Consider the following 12,376-nt stretch of genomic DNA (forward strand, 5'->3'; position numbering starts at 1 on the left):
TGGAACCCTGGTTGAGAAACCCTGGCTTAGGTGCTTGGACTTAAAGTAAATGTGATAATCTAACTGGTCTTCTAATTGTCCTAGTAACCACAATAACTGAGACTGAAAAGAGGGAACATAATAGAATTTTGATTTATCACCAGACCAGGAATATAGGGAAAATTTGTTTACAAAACAGTGAAAGGATCTCTTTAATGCATTTGTTGATGCTTCTCTATCTGCTTGGAGTTCATCTTTAAATTAGGACTGGGTGCTCTCCTAGTTATTCTTCTTTGACCCTTGCAAGGTAACACCATGTGTATGATTTTCAACCATAACGGATGATGTCCTCTCCCTATATGATTTTCTGAAGTTTCACAGGGAAAGGTTTGATGAATTGATTGGGTTCCTCCCTGTTGGTGTGAGGGAGTTTGGGCAGAATTTAGCACAACATACAGTCCGCGCCTAACTTTGCTGGCTTCATCTCTTTGATTAACACCCATATCTCTGTCTAGAAGTCATTTGCAAAATACTGTTTGTCAGTTTTGGAATTTTAAAGCCACCAGAGGATCTTAGAGGAATCCTGACCACAAATGAGCCTCTGCAACCTAGTTTTTTGCCTTCGTGCTATACAACAATTTATTGTAGGTTTGTTTCTATGGCAGGCAAAATAGACTCTTAAGGGAACAGGGTCTGTAGGGTAACCTTGCAAGAGGCTGTAAGAGGTAGGAACAATCAAAAGGGTTGTTTATTGATATAGTGTATGGTATTGGGATTATACACTGCATTTTCCAACATTGCTGCAAATCAGAGGTAAGCAACTGAAGTTGGCAACCTTGGCACTCCAATGTGAATGTAAAACAGCTACAAATCCTGTCATGCCTCTGAAAGTTAAGCCTGTGGCTGTTAAAGAAGAACTCCATGGACATTATTTTTTTCTCCTATGTAGTGGGGCTGTGCCTGAACTGCATGGGTAAACTGCTCATTTTGTCTAGGGGTGCACCAAAAGGCTATACTTACCTGATCCTTTTCACTCCCCCATGCCCAGTGGTAGACTGTTCCTGCCTTCCTCATGTCCAAAGCCAGTTTATGGGTGTGATGACGTCAGGAATAGTCCATGCACAAGATAGCTAGCATGCGGTGGAGGTGGGGTAAGAGACTGATGTTGCACTAGAAGGATCAGCAAATTAGGTAAGTAGCTCTCCGTTCTGCAATCCCCTACACAAAAACAAGCAGTAACCTATGTAGTGCGGAAACAGCCCCACTACATGGAAAAATAAAAATGGTTCCAGGAATTATTCTTTTAAGAATCTTGCAATATCTCATGGGACAACAGTGTTGAGGTTGCCTCACTCTGCTCTAGATGGTGTTCCTAGAGCACCCAGTTACCGATAACAAGGCCATTTTAGTAGTAGGATTGTCTGATGGACACATTTCTGGATGAAACACAAACATCAAACAGATTGCTTCCGTTCCATCTATTCATTGCATTACTGTTCAGGTTTTTACGAGACTGCTTATTTTAAAAATCAGATTGTATTTGCAAAAGGGTTTACATTTTTTTTTTTTTTAAACAGAACAAAAAAAAATAATAGGACGTTCTAAAATTAATAGGATAAATAATTTACAAAAGTAAAATGTATGCCATGTTCTCAGCTGGAATATCTCAGTAAAATTCTAGGTGGTCCTGAGTCTAATGTATTTCTTTCTGTTATTTTGGCATGAGTTTGTGGATTGAAGCACTGACAAGATGAGTGTGTTTCCTCTGGGATGATTACAAAATCCAAATGCAGTCATAGATTTTGCCTGTTGCTTTCTCTGAATGTATGGCGCTCTTACAGAGAAGAAATGTGGCTTTCATCAGCAAAATGCTGTTTGATCAATCCTATATATTTAGTTGAGGATTCTTTTCATAGCGGAGCTTGTGATTAAAGTTTGATGACAAGGTGTAAGAGATTGCCGCTATTACATTTCTGTTTAATGACTTAACTGCTGACTGTAGGTTAGATATAGAAAGAATATAATTTCTGTTAGAAATAGTTTTTAGGGGCACGTGTACCACTGCAAGCTCTGTGCCTCTCCCACAATGCTTCCATGCAACAAATTCATATACATATGTCCAGGGGCGGACTGACAACTCATGGGGGCCCCTGGCAATAGGGGATCATGGGGCCCCTGTGTCCTTGCCCAAACTCAAAAAAGCTTATGAAAAAGGTACCAGGGGCATCTCATGGTGCCCCCTACTGACCCCTGGCCCTCGGACAGTACCAGAGTTTCCAAATGGTCAGTCCGCCCCTGCATGTGTCTGACATGTACGTGAATCTCTCACAAGTAGTGACCGCATTTGTCATATGGACAGAAGACCATTTTTTCATCCATGTCTACAGTACTGTTTAAATTCCACCAACTGTATATTCTATCTGTATAATCAATTTTCTTTTTCGCAGCAGCAATGAAGGCGCCAACCCCCCCCCCCCCCCCATTTTATTGCTGATAAAATAATCCAACTCCATTATACGCTCACCGGCCACTTTATTAAGTACACCTGTTCAAATGCTTGGTAACACAAATTGCTAATCAGCCAATTACATGGCAGCAACTCAATGCATTTAAGCATCTAGAAGACGACTTGCTGATGTTCAAACCGAGCATCAGAATGGGGAAGAAAGCGACTTTAAGAGTGGCATGGTTGTTGGTGCCAGACGAGCTGGTCTGAGTATTAAAAAAACTGCTGATCTACTGGGATTTTCACACACAAATATATTTAGGGTTTACAGAGAATGGTCTGAAAAAAGGAAAATATCTAGTGAGCGGTGTGGATGAAAATGCCTTGTTGATGTCAGAGGAGAATGGGCAGTCTCTATTTCAGCTGTGACATTCAGATGGTAGGGTGAGAATTTGGCGTAAACAACATGAAAGCATGGATCCATCCTGCCTTGTGTCAACGGTTCAGGTTGGTGGTGGTGTAATAGTGTGGGGGAGATTTTCTTGGCACTAGCAAGGTGTACCTAATAAAGTGGCCGTGAGCTTACACTGAAAGCCAGAAGATGCGTCATGTAAACAGAAAAGAAAAAAGGGCCAACAGGCATTACACAGACTCCTACATAATAGAATGAACTCATTTAAACGTCTATATTAAAAGCATTGTATTTAAAAGGTCTCCAGACAAAACAGGAAAAAAAATAGACTATTAAAAACGAATTTCCCTTAATGGGATAACAGTTACACAAACTACATCAAATCCATAATAATAACCTTTGAAATATTGGTTAGCAACTGCTGTAGAGTCGGCATGAATCGTCCTGGTCTTAGTCTGATAGGATGGGATACCTCTAGTCTAGTGCATATATAACCTTTTTCAGGTAAATTCTTAAATAATAATACATTCGCAAAGAAGTCCCTTTTATATCCAAAAACTGGTCCTTGGAGCAGGGAATGCAGGAAAACAGTTGGTGTCCAATCCTGATAGGTCCTACCTGCTAAACTGGGTTTGGCTTATTGGTGTATGAATGGTGAACGGTTGGCAGGTCATGGATCCAAACCTCTGCAACCACTTACTGTTAGTCAAACTTCCTTTAAAGTGGAACTTTAGTCAGAAAATTAAGTTCTGCTAGATCACTTCAGGCTGGCCCCTTTTGCTGGTGTTGCGATAGAAAACATTAAAAATAAGTGTCTATACTTTTATGCATTTTTAAGCACTGCTGAGTATATAGAGATCGATCTGCTGACAGCCTTAAAGGGGAATTAAACCTTCCTATCCTTGACAGCCAAGCAAGCTGCTTCTGTTTGATCTGCAACTACCATGGTGCTGCATATGTGATCAGTTAGGACACCAGCCATTTGATGGTTTGACAGTTTGGTTGAGGACACAAGCAAATGCGTCCGTTGACAATCCTGACATTCCAGGAATGTAACTTTTTGAGACCGTTAAATCAATGGGTTTAGTTCTGCTTTTAGGTCTCTTGCACGTTACTAATGTTTGAGCATCTGCTTTTTTTATCATAATTTCAGGCGTTTGTTTTGCACGTATTTGTGAATATTTGCACGCATATGCACACACATATATTGTATTCTTAGGGAAAATTCATGAATATTTACACTCATTTGCATGCACGCCACCAAACATGCAAATTTCACCTTGTTCACCTTACTGAGAAATATGTTGCACTTGTTTACACACCTGTGTGCAACAAATACTGGGCTACATTTTACTTTCATTTAAAAAAAAAAAAAAAAACCTATACTGAGCTTTTTCAAGGAGCAGTGTGCAAGAGGCCTTAAGATTTACTGCTGTTCAGGTGCTCTGGGCTTCAGCAAAATGTCAGCCTCCAGCAAGAAGACACAGAAACCATGCTGGAGGTAATTTACAGCACACACTAATTTTGGTAGCATAATTATTAATGTGGAATGTATGTTCCTTGCTAAAGAACATTATTTTGTATCAAGTTGGGTAAAGTTCTGCTTTAAAGGAACGGATACTTTCTGGGATGGCGTTCTCTTTGCATGTTGTTCATCAATAAAAAGAGAAAACACAAATGAAGTAGATTCCTGGGTATCCAATACATTTGACTTATTTATGTCGATCTATTTTTACACTTCTATATTAAACTCTGGTCCCATATTGAATAGAGGGAAAATAGGTTATTTTTTTAATTTAACTTTTACTTGATTTTCCAGTATAAAAAGAGCAACATGTTTATAAACTTCACGTATACACATTCCATAATACCCCATTATACCCCCCATCCCCTTTTCCCCATCCACGTCCTCTTCCTGACCTATATCTTCTTTCATGTTTTTCTGTTTATCTCCAGCACTGCTCTCCCTCAAAATCACAATTAAGACTCTCTCCTGGCTTCTACATTTCTCCTCCAATTACCACCAGTTCCATATATCTTTCAGAAGATTTAAATTTTAACCAACTACACCACGTTTTCCTGAATTTTTCCATTTTATCCTCCTCCATATGATATCGCTCCTTCATCCTATAAATATGAGGGAAAATAGGTTAGATCCCCTCTCAGGTTTTATATTCTGATCTGTGTTCTGATTTAAGATTTTCTTTACTTCCTGTCACGACAGGAAGTAATTGGAAGTCACTTTATTGGGGAAACATTTTTAGTAGATTGGAGCTAGGTTACAGCTTCTGACAATCTTTTTAATTGCTGTTTATATCTTCTTGACCGGATGACACTTCCCTTTTCTGGTACAGGCATGTGGACAAGGAATTGGGGAAAATCCCAATAATAGGGCTACAAACCAAAATATAACAGAATGTTTACATTTTTATCTATTCCCTAAAAAAAAAAAATCTTGGCTAGAGTTAGGCTTTAATGCTAGAACCTGGACGTATATCTAATGAAATACTAAAAATTTATATTCCAGTTTTCCTTTAATTGCATAAACATCAGCAGAAGATACAAAGTAACCACTGATCTCAAATCTCATGATAGCCAATCTGGATGTGGTATTTATTTGGTAGATATCATCTGACCAAATGCATAGGCATCTAGTCATGTGGTGACCTGCTATGGAATCCCTGAAAAGTGGTCTTTCCAGCCATGTACTTTTTTTGTAACTGTTGCTATAGTTTGTTATTTGGGTAGCCAGAGCAGCAGGGAAGTCTTATATTGATGATTTTTAGCAGAAAGAATAGCACACTGTATAAAAAAGATCCTGTAGATGAAAACGGGCAGATTGTCTTTAGCAATCTGGAAAGAAAATATTAAAGCTTTAGCAGAGCTATGCTTGTATCTTTATCTTCTAATAGCGAGGGAGTTCCACGGTCTTGTATAGCTGTGCTCAAAGCCAATTAATCCCTTCAGGGAGAACCATGTTTATGTGTTTGTGTGTTGGGCTTGGATGAGCTCCTGGCACGTTGGATCAGATCGTGCTGGGTTTTCCCCCCTAGTGCACAAGTTGAAAAGCAGTGATTCTGGATTGTTAGGAAGCTCCAATTGTTATCATTTAGATGGTAACCTCAGACTTGGATAGCAATTTGTAAATGAAGGTTCTGCTGTTCAAAAACTGTGAGTCATGCTTGACCCTTAGCCCTTTTGTATCTGTATCTGAAAGTGTCATTGTAGACCATATCCGCTATGGAAGTGACTAACCCTATGAAACTGTCCACGTGCATTTTTTGGGATTATGATTTCTTTTGTAGAAAGAGAGATGAATTGGATACATGTTGAAGTAGGTGTAAATGCTGTGTTTGATGACAATTTTTCCAGTAAAAGGTTATGGTCCTACAAGCTGTTGATAAGCAATTCTTACCAAGTTTACTGAGTTTCTTATTGCCAAAAGTTACCTATTGAAGATCTGTTGTGCCATTTCAGTGATCTAGAATGTACAGGTTTATAAATTCTGTCATCAAATGTCTGTGAATAATGCTAGATTTAAAATCATTTGGTTATAAGGGTCACTCAGTAGTGATATTATAGTTGAGTACCTCCTGTGCTGTATTCTATCCCTGTTCTTATTCCACGTTGAAGAACTGGTTGTTCCAATCTGCCTTTTGGGCTTTTAGGAATTTTGTACTTCATTTTTTTCATTTGCAATAGTTGAAAATAACAGATCCAGTAGGACTGAGACCTCTTTGTAATTGTTGCAGTATATGTGCCAGTGTATAAGTATTGCTACTGAGCTCCATGAGAAATGAAGGAAAAGTTTTAGTGGTCTAAGTGTTGGACATCTTTACCCAGCCTGAGCAGCCCAGGTGCTGTGGTATACGCAAGTATACTGTACAAACATATGGGGAAAAACATTTTTTTTTCTATTTTTTGCATATGTGGAGAAGTAGTCTGACATTCATGTCCATAGAAGGCTGTATGCCACAGCTGGGCTGCCCAGGTGGGGGGAAAGGCATCAGCATTTACTTTGAACAGGCTCAGCTGTTTGTAAATGTAGCACCCTCCTAGTTAGCTAGGTGGAGCTAAAGTTCTAATTGTTAGTCAGAGGCCGAGTAGCAGCCTGGTGCAACAGTCAGAGTCAGGCTCTGCAGAGCAGCTCCCTGGGACTTCTCCCTGCTCCAGAACTTTGGAGAAAGTTCTGGAAGCAGTGGGAGGAGGTGAGGATTGACTGATCTGCACTTTTTTGAGGGATCCTGGCCAATCCCCAAGAGTAGGCTTGGCATGGGGCCAGGACAGCCCTTAAGTGACACAGCCTGCTCAGCAGCAGGAGAGTTCAGGTGGAAGATGGAGAAGTGAGAGGCTGGAGCCTGGGAGGGAGCCCAGATGGGAAGGAGCTCACTTACAGGCAGGGAAGCTTGAAAGGAGGAAATACCAGGAATTCACCGGGCCCCAGAGTGAGGACCACCTATGCGTCAGCAAAGGAGCGGCCCAGCAGGAGGCCTGAGAGCAGCCACCAACCCTTGAGCTTATAGGAGAAGGACTGAAAATGTAGACCTGCACCCCCTGGGCTAGTAAGGTAAAGGAGAACTCTACTGGAAACTGGATTAGCTGCTATCCAGGACTGTTTCACACTGCAGTGGCAAGCACTGGATCCCCTGGCCAGGCATTCACCCAGTACAGCTGGATGAGGAGAAGATTAATCTAGGGTCTGGGGTGGTACAATGGGAGCTGCTGGCTAGCTCTCCAAAAGAGAATTTTTGCTGTCTGAAGAGACTTGTGTATAGTTCCAGGCAGACTGTCTTCAGTTGCCATTCCCTTTGGGCATCCCATACACCCCTTATCCCATCCAAGTTCAATCACCCTAATAAAACTTCAAAACAAAGCTTGAGAACTGGTTACTGTCTCCTGGATGCAAGTCTGTGCAAAGGACTGTGCAGGACTATAGGGGAATCCAAACATCAGCGACTCCTAAGTGGGTACTGCTACATATGAAAAAACCCTAATTGTCCAGGATCTTTCAGAACAAACATCCTTTCAAGTTTAAAACTGGCCATACACTCAGATTTCTTTCATTCAGCCAGCCGACTGAACAAAGAAATCTAAGAGATCACTCCATCTACACAAGATAACTCTCATGTTGTGGTTATTTGTATTGATCTAATTGGATGCAGGTGCTGCTTGGCCAACAATTTTCTGCCCAGCTCCTTCGAGCAGAGTGGTGTCCCCAAGGCAACACACAATTTAAGAGCATATACTTTGGCAGCCTGCCGTACCTCCTCCCTGGTACTCGTCACTTAGCTCCGTCTTTGCTGGACTGTACATCCAGTTCAGAAATAGTCAGCTGCAAAAAAGTCCAGGATCTCTCAATATTTTATTTAAAAAAGAAATACAGCACTTAAAAGCTCTTTGATGCTCGCTGCACTACGTGGCTTATTAAAAAGGCCATAATATGAATAAATCCTAAAGCCCAACTCCAGTTAAAAATTTAATTTTGTCCATCCCTCCCACCCTTCAAGTCCCCTCTACCCATCATGTAAGGCAATTTTTCTGCCTTACTGGTGAGTTAAGATATACTTTTCTAAGGCCTGTGGGGACTTCCTCTCCAGGTGTGAAGGTTATTGATTACCATCCTGTTGCCCTACCATTCCCTCGCAGTCACTTCACTCCTCTTCTGGATCCTCACAGTACATGCCATTTGACAGCCAATAGAAAGTGTCCTTATCACGCAGGCAGTAGACACATAAAGAAGGACCCCACCGGAAGAGAACACAAGAGGAGTGAAAGATTGGGGTCCGCAAGTTGTGTGACTGAGGGTTTAGGTAGATAGAGGGTAAAGCAAACAAAATGTGTTGCGCTGCCATTTCAAAAAAAAAAAATTCATACAGTGCATGTAAATCATGGAATATTCATGTAAAGTGTGTATATGTATGTGTGTATATATATGTGTGTGTATATATAATATATATATATATATATATATATATATATATACAGTTGCAAGAAAAAGTATGTGAACCCCTTGGGCTTACGTGGAGTTTTGCATGAATTGGGCATAAAATGTGCTCTGAACGTCATCTAAGTCACAACAATAGAAGAACACAGTCTGCTGAACATAATACTACACAAACATTAGATGTTGCCATGGTTTAATTGCACATAACATGTAAACATTCACAGTGCAGGGAGGAAAAAGTATGTGAACCTTTGGACTTAATAACTGGTTGACCCTCCTTTGGCAGCAATAACCTCAACCAAACGTTTCCTGTAGTTGCAGATCAGACCTGCACAACGATCTGGAGTAATTTTGGACCACTCCTCTTCACAAAACTGTTTCAGTGTAGCAATATTCTTGGGATGTCTGGTGTGAATCCCTCTCTTAAGGTCATGCCACAGCATTTCAATTGGGTTGAGGTCAGGACTCTGACTGGGCCACTCCAGAAGGCGTATTCTGTGCTGTTGCAGCCATTGGTTTGTTGAATTACTTGTATGCTTTGGGTCATTGTCCTGTTGCATCACCCATCCTCTGCGGAGCTTCAGTTGGCGGACAGATGGTCGTACGTTTTCCTGCAAAATGTCTTGATAAACTCTGGAATTCATTTTCCCATCAATGACAACAATCCGTCCAGGCCCTGAGGCAGCAAAGCAGCCCCAAACCATGATGCTCCCTCCACCATGTTTTACAGTGGGGATGGTTTTGATGTTGGTGTGCTGTGCCTTTTTTTCTCCACACATAGTGTTGTGTGTTCTTCTCAAACAACTCAATCTTGGTTTGATCTGTCCACAGTATATTTTGCCAGTAGTGCTGTGGAACATCCAGGTTCTCTTTTGCAAACTTCAAACGTGCTGCAATTTTCTTTTTGGGCAGCAATGGCTTCCTCCGTGGTGTCCTCCCATGTACTCCATTCTTGTTTAATGTTTTCCTTATTGTAGATGTGTCAACAAAAATGTTAGCATGTGCCAGAGATTTCTGTAGGTCTTTAGCTGACACTCTGGGATTCTTCTTTACCTCATGCAGCATTCTGCGCTGTGCTCTTGCAGTCATTTTTACAGGACGACCACGCCTAGGGAGAGTAGCAACAGTGCTAAACTTTCTCCATTTGTAGACAGTCTGTCTTACCGTGGACACATGAACATCAAGGCTTTTGGAGATACTTTTGTAACCCTTTCCAGCTTCATGCGAGTCAACAATTCTTGATTGTAGGTCTTGTGAGAGCTCTTTTCTGCGAGGCATGGTTCACATCAGACAGTGCTTCTTGAAACCAGTAAACCCAAAACATGTGTGTGTTTTTTAAGGGCAGGACAGCTGTCAGCAACACATCCAATATCATCACACTGATTGGAGTCAAGGTTGGCTCACTCCTGGCTCCAATTAGCTCTGGGAGAAGTCATTAAGCTAGGGCCTCACATACTTTTTCCTCCCTGCACTGTGTATGTTTACATGTTATGTGCAATTAAACCATGGCAACATCTAATGTTTGTGTAGTATTATGTTCAGCAGACTGTGTTCTTCTATTGTTGTGACTTAGATGACGTTCAGAGCACATTTTATGCCCAATTCATGCAAAACTCCACGTAATCCCAAGGGGTTCACATACTTTTTCTTGCAACTGTATATATATATATATACAGTTGCAAGAAAAAGTATGTGAACCCCTTGGGATTACATGGAGTTTTGCATGAATTGGGCATAAAATGTGCTCTGAACGTCATCTAAGTCACAACAATAGAAGAACACAGTCTGCTGAACATAATACTACACAAACATTAGATGTTGCCATGTTTTATTTGCACATAACATGTAAACATTCACAGTGCAGGGAGGAAAAAGTATGTGAGGCCCTAGCTTAATGACTTCTCCCAGAGCTAATTGGAGCCAGGAGTGAGCCAACCTTGACTCCAATCAGTGTGATGATATTGGATGTGTTGCTGACAGCTGTCCTGCCCTTAAAAAACACACACCTGTTTTGGGTTTACTGGTTTCAAGAAGCACTGTCTGATGTGAACCATGCCTCGCAGAAAAGAGCTCTCAGAAGACCTACGATCAAGAATTATTGACTTGCATGAAGCTGGAAAGGGTTGCAAAAGTATCTCCAAAAGCCTTGATGTTCATGTGTCCACGGTAAGACCGACTGTCTACAAATAGAGAAAGTTTAGCACTGTTGCTACTCTCCGTAGGCATAGTCGTCCTGTAAAAATGACTGCAAGAGCACAGCGCAGAATGCTGCATGAGGTAAAGAAGAATCCCAGAGTGTCAGCTAAAGACCTACAGAAATCTCTGGCACATGCTAACATTTTTGTTGACACATCTACAATAAGGAAAACATTAAACAAGAATGGAGTACATGGGAGGACACCATGGAGGAAGCCATTGCTGTCCAAAAAGAATATTGCAGCACGTTTGAAGTTTGCAAAAGAGCACCAGGATGTTCCACAGCACTACTGGCAAAATATACTGTGGACAGATGAAACCAAGATTGAGTTGTTTGGGAAGAACATACAACACTATGTGTGGAGAAAAAAAGGCACAGCACACCAACATCAAAACCTCATCCCCACTGTAAAACATGGCGGAGGGAGCATCATGGTTTGGGGCTGCCTCAGGGCCTGGACGGATTGTTGTCATTGATGGGAAAATGAATTCCAGAGTTTATCAAGACATTTTGCAGGAAAACGTATGACCATCTGTCCGCCAACTGTCCGCCAACTGAAGCTGAGGATGGGTGATGCAACAGGACAATGACCCAAAGCATACAAGTAATTCAACAAAACAATGGCTGCAACAGCACAGAATACGCCTTCTGGAGTGGCCCAGTCAGAGTTCTGACCTCAACCCGATTGAAATGCTGTGGCATGACCTTAAGAGAGCGATTCACACCAGACATCCCAAGAATATTGCTACACTGAAACAGTTTTGTGAAGAGGAGTGGTCCAAAATTACTCCAGATCGTTGTGCAGGTCTGATCTGCAACTACAGGAAACGTTTGGTTGAGGGTATTGCTGCCAAAGGAGGGTCAACCAGTTATTAAGTCCAAAGGTTCACATACTTTTTCCTCCCTGCACTGTGAATGTTTACATGTTATGTGCAATTAAACCATGGCAACATCTAATGTTTGTGTAGTATTATGTTCAGCAGACTGTGTTCTTTTATTGTTGTAACTTAGATGACGTTCAGAGCACATTTTATGCCCAATTCATGCAAAACTCCACGTAATCCCAAGGGGTTCACATACTTTTTCTTGCAACTGTATATATATACTCAATAAATGTTAAATCATTAACTGTAAAAAGAATAACATTCATATAAAAATCCTACATAAATAGCACAGTGGCTAAATGGTTAGCACTTCTGCCTGGCAGTACTAGGGTCGTTAGTTCTGATCCCAACCATGGCATCACCTGCCTGGAGTTTGCATGTTCTCCCTGTGGCTGCGTGGGCTTCCTCCGGGTACTCCAGTTTTCTCCCACTCTCCAAAGACATGCTGGTAGGTTCAATGGATCTTGTCTAAACTGGCCCTATGTGTGAATGTAAGTTAGGGACCTTAGATTGT

At 41.3% G+C, this 12,376-nt stretch overlaps 1 protein-coding gene across 2 annotated transcripts in view; it reads left to right on the plus strand.

Moving 5' to 3' along the window:
• Positions 1–12,376, plus strand: part of TIAM1 (TIAM Rac1 associated GEF 1) — a 575,726-nt gene that overhangs the window by 369,515 nt on the left and 193,835 nt on the right. The window lies entirely within an intron of this gene.

The sequence above is a fragment of the Staurois parvus genome, unplaced genomic scaffold (assembly GCF_062004578.1).
Source record: "Staurois parvus isolate SC_StPar_1 unplaced genomic scaffold, SC_StPar_1.0 ptg001162l, whole genome shotgun sequence".
In the NCBI taxonomy this organism is placed as follows: Eukaryota; Metazoa; Chordata; class Amphibia; order Anura; family Ranidae; genus Staurois; species Staurois parvus.